The sequence below is a fragment of the Myxocyprinus asiaticus genome, chromosome 14, assembly GCF_019703515.2.
Source record: "Myxocyprinus asiaticus isolate MX2 ecotype Aquarium Trade chromosome 14, UBuf_Myxa_2, whole genome shotgun sequence".
In the NCBI taxonomy this organism is placed as follows: Eukaryota; Metazoa; Chordata; class Actinopteri; order Cypriniformes; family Catostomidae; genus Myxocyprinus; species Myxocyprinus asiaticus.
In genome coordinates this window covers 48,922,126-48,935,590 of record NC_059357.1, presented here as the reverse complement: position 1 = coordinate 48,935,590, position 13,465 = coordinate 48,922,126, and the positions used below count along the sequence as shown (strand labels likewise).

Below are 13,465 nucleotides of genomic sequence, written 5' to 3'. Positions count from 1 at the left end.
TTTCGCTATTTCATAGCTTATAGTTGTTAGTTCAGTGTAGTTACAGTTTTCAGTGTCGAAAAATTTAGATCATGAGTTCTGTACAGCAGTACCACCGCTCCCTAAACGCAGGGTAAGCAGCCTGTGAAATGCTGTCTGTTCGCGCTCCAGTTGTCAATAACACGTTCGGCAGAGCAAAAGGCATTTACACTTAACGTGGATTTTTACGTGGATTTATACAGTTAATCCACCCGAAGTAGCTGCAATAGTTTCCAGTATCCCCGCGAGGGTGCGGGGTAAATGCGTAAATACTGCTTATGACATTCGGGATGCAGGACAGGGGATGCAGGACAGAGAAGAAGCAGGGTTTTGAAGAAGCGTTCTAACAATTTATCGTGTTTAACCCCTAACCCAAACCCCAAACCGGTTAGGAACGAGACAAGGGATATGTATGGTAATTCACATACATCACTCTTTTTTTTCTTTTTTTTTTTTACAATGAGTAACAAAATTAGTTTTACGGGCGTTTCTTTTATTAAAATGAAAGTATTGGATAGGAGGTTAGCAAAAGTTTGATGGGTGTATTGTATCGATTTAAAATTGTGTTTGGTGATTAGTTGGTGTGTGTGTGAATAGATCGTTTTTGTATGCAAGTTGTACGATATGGTACGATTTAGCTATGTCATATGAATTATGAGACTGAGTTGGTTAAATCAACTGTCAAGTACAAAAAAAATTAATGAAAGAGGAAAAAATTGAAAATGTAACACAAATATATCAAACCATTATTTTGGCAACAGAAATGGTATTTATTGTATGCCAGAGTGATTTTCACTTGTTTACCCATCAGAAATGTAAAAAAACAAAATGACATTTTATAATGATATTGAAATTTTAGTTTGGAGTACAGAAAAAAATAAATAAGTTTGCATACCCTGGCAGAAATTGATTTTGAAAATATGACTGATCATGCAAAAAAAAAAAAAACTGACTTTTATTTAAGGATAGTGATCATATGAAGCCATTTATCATCACTGCTTATTTATCATTGGCTCCTTTTTAAATCATAATAATAACAGAAATCACCCAAATGGCCCTGATCAAAAGTTTACATACCCTTGAATGTATGGCCTTGTTACAGACACACAAGGTGACACACACAGGTTTAAATGGCAATTAAAGGTTAATTTCCCACACCTGTGGCTTTTTAAATTACAGTTAGTGCCCGTGTATAAATAGTCAATGAGTTTGTTAGCACACGTGGATGCACTGAGCAGGCTAGATACTGAGCCATGGGGAGCAGAAAAGAACTGTCAAAAGACCTGCGTAACAAGGTAATGGAACTTTATGAAGATGGAAAAAGATATAAAAAGATATCCAAAGCCTTGAAAATGCCAGTCAGTACTGTTCAATCACTTATTAAGAAGTGGAAAATGCACGGATCTCTTGATACCAAGCCAAGGTCAGGTAGACCAAGAAAGATTTCAGCCACAACTGCCAGAAGAATTGTTCGGGATACAAAGAAAAACCCACAGGTTGTCAGGAGAAATACAGGCTGCTCTGGAAAAAGACAGTGTGGTTGTTTCAAGGAGCACAATACGACGATACTTGAACAAAAATGAGCTGCATGGTCGAGTTGCCAGAAAGAAGCCTTTACTGTACCAATGCCACAAAAAAGCCCAGTTACAATATGCCGGACAACACCTTGACACACCTTACAGCTTCTGGCACACTGTAATTTGGAGTGATGAGACCAAAATAGAGCTTTATGGTCACAACCATAAGTGCTATGTTTGGAGAGGGGTCAACAAGGCCTATAGTGAAAATAATACCATCCCCACTGTGAAGTATGGTGGCTCACTGATGTTTTGGGGGTGTGTGAGCTCCAAAGGCACTGGGAATCTTGTGAAAATTGATAGCAAGATGAATGCAGCATGTTATCAGAAAATACTGCCAGACAATTTGCACTCTTCTGCACGAAAGCTGCGCATGGGACGCTCTTGGACTTTCCAGCATGACAATGACCCTAAGCACAAGGCCAAGTTGACCCTCCAGTGGTTACAGCAGAAAAAGGTGTAGGTTCTGGAGTGGCCATCACAGTCTCCTGACCTTAATATCATCAAGCCACTCTGGGGAGATCTCAAACATGCGGTTCATGCAAGGCGACCAAAGTCTTTGCATGACCTGGAGGCATTTTGCCATGATGAATGGGCAGCTATACCACCTGCAAGAATTTGGGGCCTCATAGACAACTATTACAAAAGACTGCACGCTGTCATTGATGCTAAAGGGGGCAATACACAGTATTAAGAACTAAGGGTATGCAGACTTTTGAACAGGGGTCATTTCATTTTTTTCATTGTTGCCATGTTTTGTTTTATGATTGTGCCATTCTGTTATAACCTACAGTTGAATATGAATCCCATAAGAAATAAAAGAAATGTGTTTACCAAGGCACTATAAAACATTAGTATCACTATAGTATATACTTAATCTTTAAGGCGTGTTTCCCCAAAAAGCATCGCTATAGTAACATAAAACTTTATGAATTAACGAGGGCTTTGAACCGCTCTAAAGTCATAAGTGCAACATAAATGTACAGTACTGTGCAAAGGTTTTAGGCACTTGTAAAAAATGTTGCATAGTGAGGATGTCTTCAAAAATAATGCCATAAATAGTCTTCATTTATCAATTAACGTCATACAAAGTTCAGTAAACATAAAAAAAGCTAAATCAATATTTGGTGTGACCACCTTTGCCTTCAAAACAGCATCAGTTCTCCTAGGTACACCTGGATACAGTTTTTCTTGGTTGTTGGCAGATAGGATGTTCCAAGCTTCTTGGAGAATTTGCCACAGTTCTTCTATCTATTTCGGCTGTCTCAATTGCTTCTGTCTCTACTTGTAATCCCAGACTGACTCAATATTCAGTGGGGGGCTCTGTGGGGACCATGCCATCTGTTGCAGGGCTCCCTGTTCTTCTATTCTATTCTATTCTATTCTATTTGCAAAAGAAATGTTTGGGAATCTAAAATGTATATTTCCTATTGACACACTAAAGCTGAATGTATAAATAACCATCTTTTTTGTAATTAACATTTTTTATTGATTCAAAAAGAAAGCACAACAGAGAAAAACATAACATATACACACCGAATCAACATTTAACTTTTAACACTCATTAACAACCCTCCCCAAACACCAACCCCACCCTACCCCAAAGAACACCCCTGTGGTCACATAAAATAATACACACAAACAATAAAATAAAAAATAAAAATAAATAAAAAATAAAATATATAATAAATATACATAATTAAACTAAACATCTCCCTCCTCATCCCTTCCCCTAGAGTCCTCCAAAACTGCCAAATACCTACCCCACTTCCTGAAAGATAAGTTCTCCCACCCCAGCCTTCCATCTATCATCCTCTCATAAGCCGCCACCCTCCCCATCTCCGCACACCACTCTGGAAATGGTGGCGCTCCATCTGACTTCCATCCCCTTAAAATAATTTGTTTACCGATCATCACGCTAGTCAGAACCCAATTTTTTATATATTTGTCACCTGAATTTATAACTTCCCCATCGCCCAAAATGCAAAGTCTGGGGCAAAGTAAAATTTAAGTGTCCAGAATGTCATGCAAATAATTCTGAATCATTAACCAAAAATCTTGGATCTTAACGCATCCCCAAAAAACATGGGCTATGTCTCCAACTTCTGATTGGCATTGCCAGCATGTGGGTGTGTCTTTAAGACCAAGCCTGTATAATCTAGAGGGGGTCCAATAAAGTGTTTGTAAAATCTTAAATTGCATAAGGTGAACCCTTGCATCTCTAGATGCAGACTTGACATTTTTCAGAATCTTAGTCCACACTCCATCCTTCAATACCAAATTCAAATCTTTCTCCCATAATTTCTTAATAGAAGTTAAAGCTCCATCTCCCATACTCTGAATTAACAGGGAGTAGTACACTGATGCCTCATGACCTTTTCCAAAAGCCGCAATCACCTCTCCCAAAGCATCTGCCTCCTCAGGGGGATGTGTGCTACTCCCAAAAATAGTACAAAGCAGGTGGCGCAATTGTAAATACCTATAAAACTGAGGTCTGGGGATCCCAAAATGTTGGACAAAGTTTTCAAACGATCTCAACACACCACTTTCATATAGGTCACCGAGTGTAGCAACCCCCCTCACAATCCACTCTGGCCAGCAGAAAGGGGACTTGCCAATACACAATCTTGTGTTCTGCCATATGCTCGAGGCAACATTTAAATAAGTGTCCAATTTAAACAATCTGGACACTTTAGTCAGTACTGAGTGTAAATTCGAAATAACGGGGTGTAACTTAACTTTTCCAATTAGTTTGAAAGAGATGCTTTGTAACAGCGAAATAGGGGCAAGAACTGCCTGTTCAATAACAAACCAGGGAGGGGCTCTTTCAGGTGGAAGCGACCAATGAGCCAAATGTCTGAGACTGAACGCATAGTAATAAAACAAAATCTTGGGTAGGCCTAGCCCTCCTTTGTCAGTCGGCCTATGTAACTTATTAAAATGCAATATGGGACGTTTACCATTCCAAATGAAGGACTTTGCTATGCTATCGAATTGCTTGAAATAAGAGAGGGGGACATCTACAGGTAGGGACTGTAGCAGGTAGTTAAATTTTGGAATACAATTCATTTTAATAACATTAACCTTCCCAATCATAGATAAATGTAATGAATCCCACCTGCCCACATCGCTCAAAAATCTTTTTATTAAAGGGTCAAAATTGTCACTAACTAAATCAGACAAATTTGCTGGGAATAAAATCCCCAAATACTCAATGCCCTGTTTGGGCCATTGAAGGCGCCCGGCTGGAAAGCTGTTACTGGACAGTACGCTGTCAGAGCCAAAGTTTCGGATTTAGACCAATTAACTTTGTATCCTGAGAACTTGGAAAAGGATTTAATAATTCTGTGGAGGCAAGGCATAGATCTAGTAGGTTCAGAGACAAATAATAAAGTATCATATGCGTAAAGCAGAAGTTTATGCACCACACCTCCCGCCACCACCCCTGGAAAATCATCCCCCTTTCTTATCGCGGCAGCTAATGGTTCCAGGGTAAGACAGAACAATAAAGGGGAAAGAGGGCAGCCCTGCCGTGTTCCCCTATCCAGAGTAAAATAATCTGAAATTAATCCATTTGTTTGTACCGCTGCTACAGGGTGTTTATAAAGTAACTTAATCCAACCAATAAATGTACTCCCAAACCCATACATTTCCAAAATCTTAAAAAGATAATCCCATTCTACCATATGAAACACCTTTTCGGCGTCAAGTGAGATGGCAGCGTCCGGAGACTGATCATTCGCCACTGACCACATAATATCAATGAGACGCCCGATGTTATCAGAAGAACTACAGCCCCGAATAAACCCCACCTGATCTATATGTATAAGAGATGTCATAACTTAATGTAAGGGGGTTTGGTGGAAAGGAGGAGGCGAGAACCGGCTTGACAACTTAAATAATAATTTAATAAACAATTTAAACAAACACACAACCAAAAACCACACAGTACAGCTGCCTGCAATTCTCTCTCTCTCTCGAACTGTCGTCCCCGGCCGCCTTTATCCCTCGCACGCCCCATCAGGCTGATTGGGGACCGGGTGTGTCTCATTCCAGCCCGGCCCCGCCCTCCTCGGCTCTACACTTAACTTAATCGATTAGCCAGAATTTTTGACAATATTTTTACATCTGGTTGGATCAGGGAGATTGGACGGTAACTTTTACACTCACTTGGATCTTTGTCTTTTTTAAGAATCAGACTGATCCGGGTTTGTGTCATGGTTGGCGGAAGCTTTCCATTCTTTAATAATTCAGTATAAACTTCTAACAAAACTGGAGCCAGTTCTGTAGCATAAGATCTAAAAAATTCAGTGGCAAAACCATCTGGCCCCGGAGCTTTGCCTGTAGGTAGGGACTTAATTACCTCATCTAGCTCCTCCAAGGTTATCTCAGAATCAAGAGAGTTTTTTTGCTCAATCATCAGTTTAGGAAGATCTAATGGTTCCACAAAGTTTCTAATATCTTCATCAATAGACGAAGACGTGGAACTATAAAGATCAATATAGAACTCTTTAAAGGCATTATTAATTTTCAATGGCTGAAGTAAAAATTTCACAACCAGCAGATTTCACTGAGGGAATGATAGAAAGAGACTCTCTCTGCTTTATATATCTAGCCAAAAGCTTCCCTGCTTTGTCACCCGACTCAAAGTATGACTGTCTTGCCCTGAATAACCAAAACTCCGCTTTCCGTGACAAAATAGTATTATATCTGTATTTCAATTGGGTCAATTCTCTGAGGCCATCAGCTGACATACAGCACTTCAGCTCTGCCTCTGCACTTTTAATATTCTCTTCCAACTCCACAAGTTCTCGTGCATTGGATTTTTTGATGAATGAGGCATACTCTATGATCTGACCCCTAAGAACCACCTTAAGTGCCTCCCAAGCCATGCCCACAGAGGATACCGAGGACCAGATGGTCTCCGTATAAACATTGATTTCAGTCTTAAACATTTGTTGGAAATCAGGATTTTGTAAAAGGGACACATTAGGCGCCAACTATAGGATTTCTTTTTCTCTTTATGTGGCATCACCTCTAAAATCACCAGGGCATGATCTGAGACTAAAATGTTTCCAATTGAGCAATCCGCAACAGATGAAATAAGGGATTTGGATATCCAAAAAAAATCTATTCTAGAATAAATCTTATGGACTGATGAAAAAAATGTATAGTCCCTACCAGGGTTCAAAAGTCTCCAAATATCCATAAGACCAAGATTTTTACACATCCTGTGAAGCGTCAGTGTTGCTCTAGGGGGTTTACACACTTTTGCTTCACTATGATCAAGGACTGAGTCCATCAAAAGATTAAAGTCTCCTCCCAATCATGAGGGGTGCCAGCGGCTTGCAACGTCCCTTCAAGATCTATAAAAAAGCCTTGATCATCAGCGTTAGGTGCGTAAATATTAGCCAAAATCAATCTTTGCCCTTGAATTTCAACTAACACAATAATGACTCTTCCTAATTTATCTTTAGTCTGTTTGAGACATTTGAATTGTAGATGTTTATTAATCAATATAATGACTCCCTTGCTCTTACTTGAGCCAGCACTAAAAAAAACATGTCCACCCCATATCTTCCCAAATTTTTCAGTTTCCTGCGGGGAGAGATGTGTTTCTTGAAGAAACACTATATTATATTTCTTACGTTTAAGAAAATAAATAACCTTCCTTCTTTTTATGGGGTGCCCCAACCCATTTACATTCCATGTGGAGAGAGATAGTACACTCATATTAACAACTGACATATTGATATAATAAAAAAAATAAATTGTGTGTGAAAAACAAAATTATACAGACCACATTCCCCATTAGTGAAACAATCAACCCCCGAACATCCCCCCGAACAAAACAAACAGAAAAAAGAAAAACGTGCACATTAACCCCGCACACGACAGCGCCAACCGGCGACAATCCCTTAAAACTCAAAAGGTCCATGAACGCCCACGAGCCCCCACGACAACTTTGCCATCGGATTGCTCAATTTTGCCTCACAAATTACATAACAGAAAATATTTTGTAAAATAAACCCAGCGAATAGGAAGCATGAACACAAAGAATGTGTAGATTCATACACAGAACTGTCTCAATGGTGTGATCATCCACAAAACAAATTCCAGCTGATATAAAACTGTTCAGATTCCTCGGACAGACAAACGAATGTTCAGTGAGCCAGCTGTTATGAGTTCAGCAGATGACGTAATCATTCCAATGTCTCGTAAAAAAAAACTCAACAAAACAAACTACAGCCAGCAGGAGGAATAAGCACGAAGAACGAACAGATTAATCCACAGCTGTTCCAAAGGAGTGTTATTCAATAGAACAAGCTCCAGCCACTAGGCAGAACCAATACAAAAAGAAACAAAACCAGCATCCCGGTTCCCCGGATGGTCAAGTCAATTCAATTCACTCGGAGGCCGCATAAACGTATATACCATGACTTACACAATCTGTCAACTTTATAAAAGACATCCTTTGTGTGAGCATGTAGATATTTTGCGGTCATCCGTAATGTCCACTCTCAATCTGTCCGGGAACTTCAATGCAAAAGTAATCTTTCATCAATGCAAAAGTTTCTTTAAGGAAAAGTGTTATTCACAAAACAAGCTCCAGCCGCTAGGCGGAGCCAACGTAAAAAACCCAAAATGTCGCCCAGCTTCCTCAAGAGTAAGTACAGCGTGTCAGGCCCACTCACATGAGAAACATCCAATGGTTTACTCAGACATTGATTCTATAAAAGATATTGCCTGATTTGGACATGTGAATACTTTGCGACCGACCTTCGTTTCTATTCTCAGTTTGGCAGGAAACATCAGAGCAAACGAGATCTTTTTCTGATGTAAGAGTTTCTTGCATTCCTTGAACCGATCGCATTTCTCTCGTCGAACTCGCAAAGTCTGGGAACAAGAAAATATTATGGTTCTTCCAAGAAAGCTTCCCTTTGCTCCTCGCCTGGCGCAACACAAGATCTTTATCGGATGATCTCAGAAATCTGGCCAGAATCGATCGGGGCCTATCTCCCTCAGCAGATCTGTGAGCCGGCACTCTGTGAGCTCGCTCAATTTCCAGCTTGTGGCCTGTTATGTCATGCAGACTCTGGAAAAACTCGTCTAGGAATTTCACCATATCTCTGCATGCTCAGGAATTCCAACAATTCGAACGTTATTCCTGTGGCTTCTATTCTCAAGATCTTCAAGCTTTTCAAGGAGATATTCCAAATCAACTTTGGTCGCGGGTGGATTAGCGGTTAATTCCCTCTCCGAAGATTCCAGAAAATCGATTCGTTTTTCAACATCAGTCACTCTTGTACCTAACTCAGAGAATTTTATTTCCATCACCGTAATCGATCGACATATTACAGCGAGATCCTCCAAGTCAGCAAGAATCTTCGTCAACATCACCGACATGTTGGACAACTGACGCTGGATCTCCTCTCCCGCCGCGCCATCTAAATCGAGTCCCCGGTCTGTAGGCCTGTCGGGGCTTTCATCCTGAACACGTAAGTGTCTTTTAATGTCTCCAGAGCCCGAGGATTTTGACTTCTTTGCCATGTTTTGCAACAAAGGACAAATGTTTAACTGGGTATTTCAAAATTCACCAGATTATAACATAAAATAATTGGAAATTCAGCAAAGTGCGCAGAGCTCGTCGCTCACACGTCTGCTCCTTGCATGGCGTCACATGACCCCCAATAAATAACCATCTTAAGACAAATGTTTTTGTGAAGCATCTTATGTGCCTAAGACTTTTGCACAGTACTCTCTCTCTCTCTCTCTCTTTCTATATATATATATATATATATATATATATATATATATATATATATGTATATATATACAGGTGCATCTCAATAAATTAGAATGTCGTGGCAAAGTTCATTTATTTCAGTAATTCAACTCAAATTGTGAAACTCGTGTATTAAATAAATTCAATGCACACAGACTGAAGTAGTTTAAGTCTTTGGTTCTTTTAATTGTGATGATTTTGCTCACATTTAACAAAAACCCACCAATTCACTATCTCAAAAAATTAGAATACATCATAAGACCAATAAAAAAAAACATTTTTAGTGAATTGTTGGCCTTCTGGAAAGTATGTTCATTTACTGTATATGGACTCAATACTTGGTAGGGGCTCCTTTTGCTTTAATTACTGCCTCAATTCAGCGTGGCATGGAGGTGATCCGTTTGTGGCACTGCTGAGGTGGTATGGAAGCCCAGGTTTCTTTGACAGTGGCCTTCAGCTCATCTGCATTTTTTGGTCTCTTGTTTCTCATTTTCCTCTTGACAATACACCATAGATTCTCTATGGGGTTCAGGTCTGGTGAGTTTGCTGGCCAGTCAAGCACACCAACACCATGGTCATTTAACCAACTTTTGGTGCTTTTGGCAGTGTGGGCAGGTGCCAAATCCTGCTGGAAAATGAAATCAGCATCTTTAAAAAGCTGGTCAGCAGAAGGAAGCATGAAGTGCTCCAAAATTTCTTGGTGAACGGGTGCAGTGACTTTGGTTTTCAAAAAACACAATGGACCAACACCAGCAGATGACATTGCACCCCAAATCATCACAGACTGTGGAAACTTAAGACTGGACTTCAAGCAACTTGGGCTATGAGCTTCTCCACCCTTCCTCCAGACTCTAGGACCTTGGTTTCCAAATGAAATACAAAACTTGCTCTCATCTGAAAAGAGGACTTTGGAACACTGGGCAACAGTCCAGTTTTTCTTCTCCTTAGCCCAGGTAAGATGCTTCTGACGTTGTCTGTGGTTCAGGAGTGGCTTAACAAGAGGAATACGACAACTGTAGCCAAATTCCTTGACCTGTCTGTGTGTGGTGGCTCTTGATGCCTTGACCCCAGCCTCAGTCCATTCCTTGTGAAGTTCACCCAAATTCTTGAATCGATTTTGCTTGACAATCCTCATAAGGCTGCGGTTCTCTCGGTTGGTTGTGTGTCTTTTTCTTCCACACTTTTTCCTTCCACTCAACTTTCTGTTAACATGCTTGGATACAGCACTCTGTGAACAGCCAGCTTCTTTGGCAATGAATGTTTGTGGCTTACCCTCCTTGTGAAGGGTGTCAATGATTGTCTTCTGGACAACTGTCAAATCAGCAGTCTTCCCCATGATTGTGTAGCCTAGTGAACCAAACTGAGAGACCATTTTGAAGGCTCAGGAAACCTTTGCAGGTGTTTTGAGTTGATTAGCTGATTGGCATGTCACCATATTCTAATTTTTTGAGATAGTGAATTGGTGGGTTTTTGTTAAATGTGAGCCAAAATCATCACAATTAAAAGAACCAAAGACTTAAACTACTTCAGTCTGTGTGCATTGAATTTATTTAATACACGAGTTTCACAATTTGAGTTGAATTACTGAAATAAATGAACTTTTACACGACATTCTAATTTATTGAGATGCACCTGTATATAATATCCTCCCCCTATATATATATATATATATATATATATATGTATGTGTAAGGAATAATTGATGACGGACCATTGAATTGTTGAAAAATAATGCACACCTGAGGTGGTAATTGGGGTCACGACATGTGGGCCAGAGTCAATTATTCCGCTTATACCATGGTTACCACACCTTAAGACACTGTTCAGGGTTTTATCTTAAAATATTTTCTGGTTTTCATCCCTAAAATGCCCTTATGAGAGGAACTACTTTCTTTTGCCACGGATTCAGCGTCTTGCTTTAATACAGTCCAAGCCTTCGTTGCTAGTTCGAAAACGTCACTTTAGAACTATCAGTGGAGGATAGCGAGGCTCGCACTGCTTTACTGGAGCACTTACTGGAATGAGAAGGTAGTGCGTTTGTGCATGTGTGTGAGTTTGAGTGTGAGTTTTTGTTTGAGGGATTGAAAGTGAGAAAATTAGAAAGATCACTTCTGGGATGACCTTTTTTGTTGCAGCTCTCGTCAGAAGTAACATTGCTTCAAAATCGGCAAGATATAAGTTTAAGCACTTCACAGCAGCAGCGAGTGTCGCCATATTTCCGTTGTAAAGCTTAACAACTTTTTTCAACCCTACTGAGATGCAGGAGTGCACTGACATGACGGCTCTGTTCTCTCGTGAGTGTGTGCGTATGCATAAAATGTCTGTGTGTCCATGTGTCTGGGAGTGTGTGTGTGTGAGAAGAGGAGGGGGGTGCGAGAGTGTTTCCCTCAGATATTTCAGATAATATAGAAACTGTTGTATTGATCAAGTGTACTTTGCTTTTGATTCAGTTCAAGCCTTCGTTGCTAGTTTAGAAAACGTCACTTTAGAACTAGCAGCGGAGGATGCGCTGCTTCTCGGCATTGGAGTAACAAGGTAGTGCATGTGTGTGTGTGCGTGTGAGCAAGAGAAAGAAGGAAACTGAGAGAGATTGCGAGTTGAATTACCTGTGTTTAAAGTGGCTCTCGTCAGGAATAACATTGCTTCAAACTGCCAAAGTGTAAGTTTACGTCTCAGCAGCAGCGAGTGTTGCCATTCTTGTATATAGCTTTTCTATTGCTTAACAACTGTTTACAATCCTAGTGAGTCGAGGGGGAGCACTGACTTTGCTACCAAGAGAGTTTGTGTGAGAGAGAAACAGGGGGAGGAGTAGCGCGGTGCTTTCCACTACAGCTATGTGAGGCTGATTAGGGCGAAATACATTGAAACATTAAAAGTTATTTCGGATAATAGAAACTGTATTGATCAAGTCTCGGGGATGCGGCTGTATTTGTTGGTTGTGACTCAAATCTCAGTGTGTGTGTGTGGGCGGGTTTGGGTGGTTTACTAGGACATTTTTTTAGATTACAAACTGGTAATTATTTGTTATTGTTATTATAGTTATGATATAAATGTGGTTTATGAGGACATTTCTAGTGTTCCCATAATTCATATTCAAATTATTCAAAATAATGTGGAAAATGTAAACATTTAGTAAAGTTTTTTGTGAGTGGTTAGGTTTAGGGTTAGGGGATAGAATCTATAGTTCGTACAGTATAAAAATCATTATGTCTATGGAGAATCCTTATAAGGATAGCTGCACCAACATATGAAACCGTTATGTGGTCAAGACCTGGAACTACTTCATAGCCATGCACTTACTTGAAAAATAATTGCACACCTTAGAATGTCCGTGAACCTTTCAGAATCAAACATTCAACAGACCCGTGGTATATACACTACCGGTCAAAAGTTTTGAAACACTTGACTGAAATGTTTCTCATGATCTTAAAAATCTTCTGATCTGAAGGCATATGCTTAAATGTTTGAAATTAGTTTTGTAGACAAAAATATATTTGTGCCACCATATTAATTTATTTAATTATAAATGTTTTTGAAATTGATGACTTGGACCAATTAATAAAGCCGCCAATAAGTGCCCAACATAGATAGGAACTCCTTCCGTACTGTTTAAAAAGCATCCCAGGGTGATACCTCAAGAAGTTGGTTGAGAAAATGTCAAGAGTACATGTCTGCAAATTCTAGGCAAAGGGTGACTACTTTGAGGATGCTAAAATATAACACATTTTTGATTTATTTTGGATTTTGTTTAGTCACAACATAATTCCCATAGTTCCATTTATGTTATTCCATAGTTTTGATGACTTTACTATTATTCTAAAATGTGAAAAAAAATATGTAATAAAGAATGAGTAAGTGTTTCAAAACTTTTGACCGGTAGTGTGTGTGTGTGTGTGTGTATATATATATATATATATATATATATGTATATATGTTACACATTCCCTGTTTTTTGTATTGACTTATGTTGAAATTCTTGTTTAGTTCCCATGTTTCTGTTTCTTGTTAGTTTGTAGTCCTTTTGTAGTTTCATTTATTGATTGTTTTTCCCCTGATTGTTTCCACAGGTGTTCCTCGTTCCCTT

The 13,465-nt window shown here is 39.5% G+C and overlaps 1 pseudogene; it reads left to right on the top strand.

Moving 5' to 3' along the window:
- Positions 1 to 13,465, top strand: part of LOC127452161 (uncharacterized) — a 272,954-nt pseudogene that overhangs the window by 250,683 nt on the left and 8,806 nt on the right.